This window comes from Neofelis nebulosa, chromosome 3, assembly GCF_028018385.1.
Source record: "Neofelis nebulosa isolate mNeoNeb1 chromosome 3, mNeoNeb1.pri, whole genome shotgun sequence".
Taxonomy (NCBI): Eukaryota; Metazoa; Chordata; class Mammalia; order Carnivora; family Felidae; genus Neofelis; species Neofelis nebulosa.
Genome location: NC_080784.1, coordinates 134,517,991 through 134,526,492, shown reverse-complemented (window position 1 = coordinate 134,526,492; position 8,502 = coordinate 134,517,991).

The following is an 8,502-nucleotide window of genomic DNA, read 5'->3' as shown; positions in this document are numbered from 1 at the left end:
TATTATACCAAGCTATGCCAACCTCTGTCTACTGTCTTAGTAAATAATTTTTTTGCCATGGAGAAATGGCTTTCTCTTCCTATAGTCCAATACTATGTATAAATTAATTTTGAAAGGCTTTATGATTCAGACTTGAATAAAAGGACCAAAACCATATGATAATCTCACTAGATACAGAAAAAGCATTTGGCAAAGTACAAAATCTACTCACAATTAAAAAACTCTAAACAAAGTAGGACTAGAGAGAATATACCTCAACATAATACACGCCATATGTGAAAAACCCACAGCTAATGTCATATTAAAAGGTGAAAACCGAGAATTCTTCTAAGATCAGGAATAAGACAAGGATGTCTACTCTCACTACTTTTATTCAGCATTGTACTGGAAGTTCTAGCCACAGCAATCAGATAAGTAAAAGAAATAAAGGGCATCAAAATTGGTAAGAAACAAGTAAAACTTTTACTATCTGCAGATGACATGATACCATATATAGAAAACCCTAAAGATGCCACCAAAAGACTACTAGAACTGACTAATGAAATCAGGTTACAGGATACAAAATTGATATACAGAAACCTGTTGCATTTCCATGCACTAATAATGAAATAGCAGAAAAAGAAATGAAGAAAACAATCTCACTTGCACTTGTACCAAAAAGAATAAAATCCTTAGGAATAAACCTAACCAAGGAGGTGAAAGAACTGTACTCTGAAAACTATAAAACATTGATGAAAGAAATTGAAGATGACACAAACCAATGGAAAGATATTCCATGCTCATGGATTTGAAGAACCAAATTGTTAAAATGTCCATTCTACCCAAAGATATCTACAAATTTAATGCATCTTTATTAAAATACCAATAGCATTTTTCACAGAACTAAAACAAGGAATACTAAAATTTGTATGGAACCACAAAGCAATCTTGAGAAAGAACAAAGTCGGAGGTATCACCATCTCAGATTTCAAGACACACTACAAAGCTATAGTAATCAAAACAGTATGGTACCAGCACAAAAATACACACACAGATCAATGGGACTGAATAGAGTCCAGAAATAAATCCACACTTACATGGTCAATTAATTTATGACAAAAGAGGCAAGAATATACAATGAGGAAAAGACAATGTCTTCAACAAATGGTTCTGGGAAAACTGGACAACTACATATAAAAGAATGAACCTGGTCCATTTCCTTACACCATACACAAAAATGAACTCAAAATGGATTAAATTCTTAAATGTGAGACCTGAAACCATAAAACTCCTACAAGAGAATACAGGCAGTAATCTCTTTGACATCAAGCTTTGTGACATTTTTCTAGATATGTTTTCTAAGGCAGGGGAAACAAAAGCAAAAATAAACTGTTGGGATGACACCAAAATAAAAAGCTTTTGCATAGCAAAGGAAACCATCAACAAGACAAAAAGATAACCTACTGAATGGGAGAAGATATTTGCAAGTGATGTATCTGATTAATATATCTGGGTTAATATCCAAAATATATAAAGAACTCATATAACTCAACACCAAAAACAAAAACAAAAAACAAAAACAAAAACAAAATTCCACCCAGATAATCCAATTAAAACTGGGTAGAGGAATTGAGTAGACAGTTTTTCAAGAAAGACATACAGATGGCCAACAGACAAATGAAAAGATGCTCAACATCACTAACCATCAGAGAAATGCAAATCAAATCACTTTACTAAAATCAAAAAGACAAGAAAATGGCTAAATCAAAAGACAAGAAATAACAAGTGTTGATGAGGATGTGGAGAAAAAAGAACTCTCAAGCACTGTTGGTGGGAATGCAATTGGTACAACCAGCATGGAAAGCAGTATAGAATTTTCTCACAAAATTAAAAATAGAATTACCACATGATCCAGTAATTCCACTACTGGATATTTACCCAAAGAAATGGAAACACTAATTTGAAAGGACATATATACCCCTGTGTTTGTTGTGGCATTATATATAATAGCCAAGATATGGAAGCAACCCAAGCATTCACTGATAGATGAATGGATAAAGAGGATGTGATATGTACATACAATGGAATATTACTCATCATGTGACAACATAATGGGCATAAAGGGTATTATGCTTAGTTAAATAACTCAGACAAAGAAAGACAAATACCATATAATATCACTCTTATGTGGAATTTTAGAAATGAAACAAATGAACAAAGAAAAAGAAGGTAAACAAATTAGAAAAGACTTTTATATACAGAGAACAAACTAATGGTTACCAGAGGGGAAGTGGGTGAGGGGATAGGTAAAATACATACAGAGGATTAAGACTACACTTACTGTGTTGAGCACTGAATCATGTACAGAAATGTTGAAAGAATCCTTGCTTGTACACTTGAAACTAACAAAGAACTGTATGTTAGTTATATTTCAATTAACAATTTTTTAATGTAAAAAAGTATAGCAGTATGAATTTCATTCATTTATTCAACAAATATTTATCGAGAGCCAAAAAGATACCAGACATTGACGGTAAGCGAAAAATCCTGCCTTTAGGAGCTTAAGATCTAGGGTAGATACAGGACATAAATAAGTTAAATAGGTAAAAATGTATAGTATGCTCTATAGTGATAAATACTAAGAAAAAAACTAAATCAGGAAGGAAGGTTAGGAATATGTGGGAAAAGTAACATTTTATATTAGAGTAGTAAGGAAAATTCTCGATGAAAAAGTAACTTTTGACTAAAAAAATGAAGGAAGTCAGGAAGTAAGCTGAGATGAACACTACTGGCAGAGGGAACAGCAAATACAAAAGATTTGTGCTACAAATCCTACAAAGCAGGATCGTGCTTGCCTAGCATGTTTGAGGAACATCAAATATGACTTATACGGCTGGTGAAAAGACAGTAGTCAGAGTAAGAGATGAGGTCAGAGAGATAATGAAGTTGGAGCAGGAAAGTGCCAAAATATAACATTGTATAGCTCATAGAAAGTACTTTGGCTTCCACTCTGAGTGGAATGGAAAGCCATCAGAGTGAGCAGCAAAGCACCATCACTGGGACCTACGTTTTAAAATGATTGCTTGGCTGTTGGGTAGAGACTGGTGAAAAGGCAGAAGCAGTGAGACAGGTTAGGAGGCTATTGGGACAATCTAGACAAGAGGTGATAATGGCTTGGAGCAGTAGTGAGTGAAGTATTTGGATTCAGGGTGTATTCTGAAAGTAGAGAGGACAGAATTTGCTAGTTGATGGGATCTGGAAGATGAAAGACAGAGAAGACTCAACAATGACTCTAAGGTCTTTAGCCCAAGCAACCGAAAAATGGAGCTGCACTTCTGAGATGGGGAATTCTGTTGGAAGAGCAGGTTTGGAATAGTGAATATCAGATGATGAATTGAGTTTGAAGTATCTGTGGCAGAAGAAGTTTATGTCCTCTTGTCCACTCCACTGCATGTCTGCCCAACTTTCAATTCCAGAACTTTACATCTTTTCCTGAACACAACATTCCTTTGCCACGGGAATCTGCTTTACTGTAGCAGAAGTCTTGCACAGAGAGTCATGACACTGAGGCTTTTCTTTCCAGGAAGCAACTTTATTTGAGCTGGTACTGCTCAGTTGGGTTTGTACCTGAAGAACTGAGCCCTGAATGCCACATGGCTAGTTTTTTCTGCAATTTTTATTTTTTTTTATCTTCCATATATGGTCACACACAAACATGTAGTCTGATTAAGTGGTCTCATGTTACAAGGTCGTGAGGGATATTGTCACGTACACATATAGCCAGGTTGCCTTGAGGTTTTTTTGGGTTTTTTTTCTTTCCTTAGGGAGGGGACCCCACCACATTACCACAAAAAGTGGCTGGACATGCTAGGAAATTAATATTCTCCAGAGCAGGTGTCAACCAGTAACTGACAGGATTCGGGATATAAATACCTGAGCTCCCTCACCCCTTGGCTGGAATAAATGATGTTTGTGTTTTATACTGGTCCCCAGAATTCTCCCAGCACTCCACCTGCCCAGAGGGTAGTTGGTTTGATAATGAATCCTTTATTAGATTTCTTCATTTCTTTGTCTCACTTCCCCATTTCTTTACCTTTATCTCGCCTCTCTAAAATAAAACATAACAACAAAAATGCAACACCAAAAAATCTGTTAGTATTCAAATCCCTTCTGGTACAGCTGAAATAAGGACAATACCTATTAGACACCCAAAAGGCAATGTCATGGCAGTAGATGGACACTCAATCTCTGAGATTTATGAAATATCAGTCTAGGGATATAAATTTGGGAGTCATCAGCATATGGACAGTTTGGAAGTCATAAGACTGGATAAGATCATTAAGAGAGTGAGTAAAATAGAAAGAAAAGCAGTGTAACAACAGGTTGGAACTTTTGGTCACACTAAACTTTAGATGTAGGAGAACTGAGGAGGAACCAGCAAAAAATGCCAACAAGAAGCAGCCAGGGAAGTCAGAAGAAACTTAGGCAAATAAAGAAAATATTTCTAGGAATTACTATTACTAATTCCTGGGTCTCACTGCAGATCAAAAGAACCAGGATCTCTGTTGGTCCACACAGGAAGTTTGCATTTTTGAAGGCTTATCAGATATTCCTTATGCATAATAAAGCTCAAGAAATTCGAGTCTTAGAAACTCCTACTTTCTCTTTTTTGGGGAGTGGGGGTGGGAAGAAGGTTTGTGGTGTAGGTAGCATGGCACAGATAAGCTTTTACTCTCTCTCGGTAAGTTCACAACATTATAGGTGAGCATGTATAATTGACTTCTCGAAAGCTCATCCTGCTACTTAAGCATATTGTGTCCTTGTAATCAGAGGTAATATATATGTGCAATTTTGAATTAGCTAAATATGGACCTTTTTCTCTGTAGTTGAGGTTATCCTGAGTTGATAATGTTAGTTGCCAGGGGTTTCACATTCTTAAACTAGATCATTTACCCAAAACAAGTCTATAGAAAATTTTCTTTGTATTAAGATGTAACATCAGATAGCAAGATTTCAGCTTATTCTAGTTCTATAGATAATTGTTTTACAATTATAACTAATAATTATATTAACAAGACCGATTTTTAAAAAATTATCAGAATTTACATATCCAAGTAAAATTTCCTTGTAGTTCTCTAAGGAAGTCATGCCACATTTGTGAAAATCTTTAGAAATACCTTCAGTATCCATGACAACTACATTTGACTAGCACATCTTCATCTTTTTAAGTAGTCTTGATTTTAGAATTACTAATACTAATACTGATACTAATAACAGTTAACACCTTTTCATGATTTCCATAAACTGAATGTGTACCCCCCAGATTCATATGTTAAAACCTAACCCTCAATAAGATGGTTTTTGGAGGTGGGGCCTTTAGGAGGTGATTTGATCATAAAGACAGAGCCCTCATGATCAAGATTTAGTGCCTTTATAAATGAAAGCCTAGAGAACTACCTTGTCCCTCCCCCCATGTGAAGTTATAGGAAGACAGCTCTCTATGAACCAAGAAGCAGGCTGTCAGCAGACACTGAATCTGTTGGTGCCTTGACGTTGGACTTCCTGTCCTCCAGAACTGTGGTAAATAAACATTTGCTGTTTAGCCACCAGTCTATGGTACTTTTGTTACAGCGGCCCAAACAGACTAGATCAATGATTCTCATAAACTGACTCTATAGTGTGGTCTCAAGAAGGTTTGCAACAAAACGTTATAAGTTTAATAGATGAACCTAACTACTTATAGGAGAAAATTCTCTAAAGGTGTGCTGTTATTAGTAGAATAAAAAGACCATAGAATACCCCAAAGAGACAAAAGCAGTTACATAATTTGTACAAATGAAAATGCAGGGCCTCTTGCCCAGAAAGCAGGGGGAAGATGCTGTTAAAGGTATTAAATTATAAAGCTGCTCAAGCACATGCTTTCCCGGAAAACACCAGTTCAAAGACAATCATTAATTTAAAGATGGCATCAACAGACTATGAAACCAAGTGAGGTCCCTTCTGAGTATAGGGTCTATGTGGCAGCACAGGTCACTCACCCAGGGAGCCCACCAGTCCATGCAGCCAGCCCTATAGATCACAGCTCTTCAGATACTATCAGCTTCCACTGATGCAAGTAAAAGTTACAGACTTTGTCTTTACCTCCTCCTTTAGATATAAAACTTCATGTATTTTTAATCTTTGGTTCCTTGTAGTAAAAGAATAAAAAGATTCAGGATGCAAAGAGGAGGTGTACTGGCTAAAGCACCAAAAAGCAAGACCTCTCCCATGGGGTGAGAGGCAAGGAACTACCTGGGGAAAGCACCTTCCCAGCTGCCTTACTGAGGCAGGCCAGTAAGTCCAGCACGGGGAAGTTTATTTTACCTCAAGTTCTGATAAAACAGCAACATTTCCACTTTGGGTGGGTTTTAGTAAACATTCTAAAGGCCACTTTATACAAAATTTCATGGAAACACAGTGGGACAAAACTAGCATCACCCCTACCCACTCTCAGTCCTACCCCATTTCCTATGCTTCCTGTGGCTGTCATGTCTAATTCAACAGACAACCGCAAAAATACTGGCTATTAAACAACCTAAGGTAATTTATATTCTCATCATGTTCTAGGTTTTTGCTAAAATACACACGAGTGATTTAAGGAGTATGCTAGCTGTGAGACTAAGTTTCTTTAATTCCCTGATGGCAATGCAGTTTCCTATGAGTGTTATCTTATCTTTTCAATGATACTTTTCTCCTGGGGGGGGGGGGTGGGAGGGAGGAGGAGGCACACTTAGTTCTTAGTTCTTGTGTATCTGCTATATTCTTTATTATAGCACTAATCATGGGACTAATTACATATTGAATAGAGCTTAGTTACATATCATAGCTGGAGAAAAATGTGTAGAAACTATATATAAATATTCCCTTCTCCCCTCCTCCACAAATGCAGCCAATTTTAAATGTAAATCTTAATCATGATGAACTTTCCTAACTATTATAGTGTAGGATAATTTACACTATTAAACTCAAATCTAGTATATGCCAGTGGTGGGAGTATTATAGTGAAGTTACTATGTTTCTAATTCATTAATTTCTAGGGCCATTTATGGTATATCACAGATTTAGTTAAGTCATTTGGAGATATTTTCTCAAGTTCTCTTTTTAATGGTTTTTTATGAGAGAGAGAGAGCACGCGCACGAGTGGGGGAGGGGCAGAGAGAGAGAGGGGTATAGAGGATCTGAAGTGAGCTCTGGGCTGACATCAGCAGGCCCAATGCAGGCCTCCAACAAACTGTGAGATCATGACCTAAGCCAAAGTTGGATGCTCAGCTGACTGAGCCACCCAGGTGCCCCTATTTTCTGAAATTCTTGAAAGAGTTTCAAGCTCTTTTTTTTTTTTAACGTTTATTCTTTTTTGAGAGACAGAGAGAGAAAGAGTGTGAGTGGAGGTGGGGGAGAGAGAGAGGGAGACACAGATCCAGATCAGGCTCCAGGCTCTGAACTGTCAGCACAGAGCCTGATGCAGGGCTTGAACTCACAAACTGCGAGATCTGAGCCAAAGTCAGAAGCTTAACCAGCGTCACCCAGGCACCCAGAAAGAGTTTCAAAACAAAACAAACTTTAACTGGTATTAACCATTTAATAGTATTAAGAGAAAGTGAGGCTATCATAAAATCCATTTTGAAATATCAGATATTCTTTCTACTTCTACAGAATTCTTCTGTCACTACTTCATTCATATTAATATTAATATTGAATTGAGGTTGTGCCAGCGATATTACCTCACAACTTAGGTCTAAGCAATACATAACAATATTTTTTTTGTAGGGGAAATAGCAATTGCTAAAATAAAATTTATATAATACAATAGCATTTAGAATGACCTTGAGGAGGAAACTCTTAGACCAATGAGTTGAACTTTCCATGAAGCTTCTCAGACAAAAGAGAAGAAGGCAAATTAGTGAAGGAAGAAATTAGAACAGTAAGGACTAAGATTTCCCCAAAGTGAGCATGAGGTAAAAGATTTTCCAGTCACAATGAAAATAGAATTTGCTGACAAGGTCATGATCACATCAGACAGCTCACAACTGGGAACAAGGAATTTACAAAAAAACATTATTTATCTTTTACTATACGATTTGGAACGTTTCCAAGCTACATCTGGGAAATGCCCGCCTGCCCTTGACCATTATATTGCTCAATTTTTCCTCTTATAGCTCTCATTCATTTACCACACACATGCCACCTTAAGGGTAGTAAGGAGTTCACTTACATGAGGTATCTAACAGAGCCTAAAAACCTCATAGAAGCAGAAAAGAATGGTGGCTTGCCAGAGGCCAGGGGAAGGGGGACATGGAGACTTGCTCTTTGATGGGTATAAAGTTTCAGTTATGCAAGGTAAGTTCTAGAGATCTGCTCCACAACATTGTGCCTGTTGTTATCAACACTATATTGTACACTTAAAAATGTGTTTAAAAGGGGAGATCTCTTTTTTTTCCCCAATATATGAAGTTTATTGTCAAATTAGTTTCCACACAACACCCA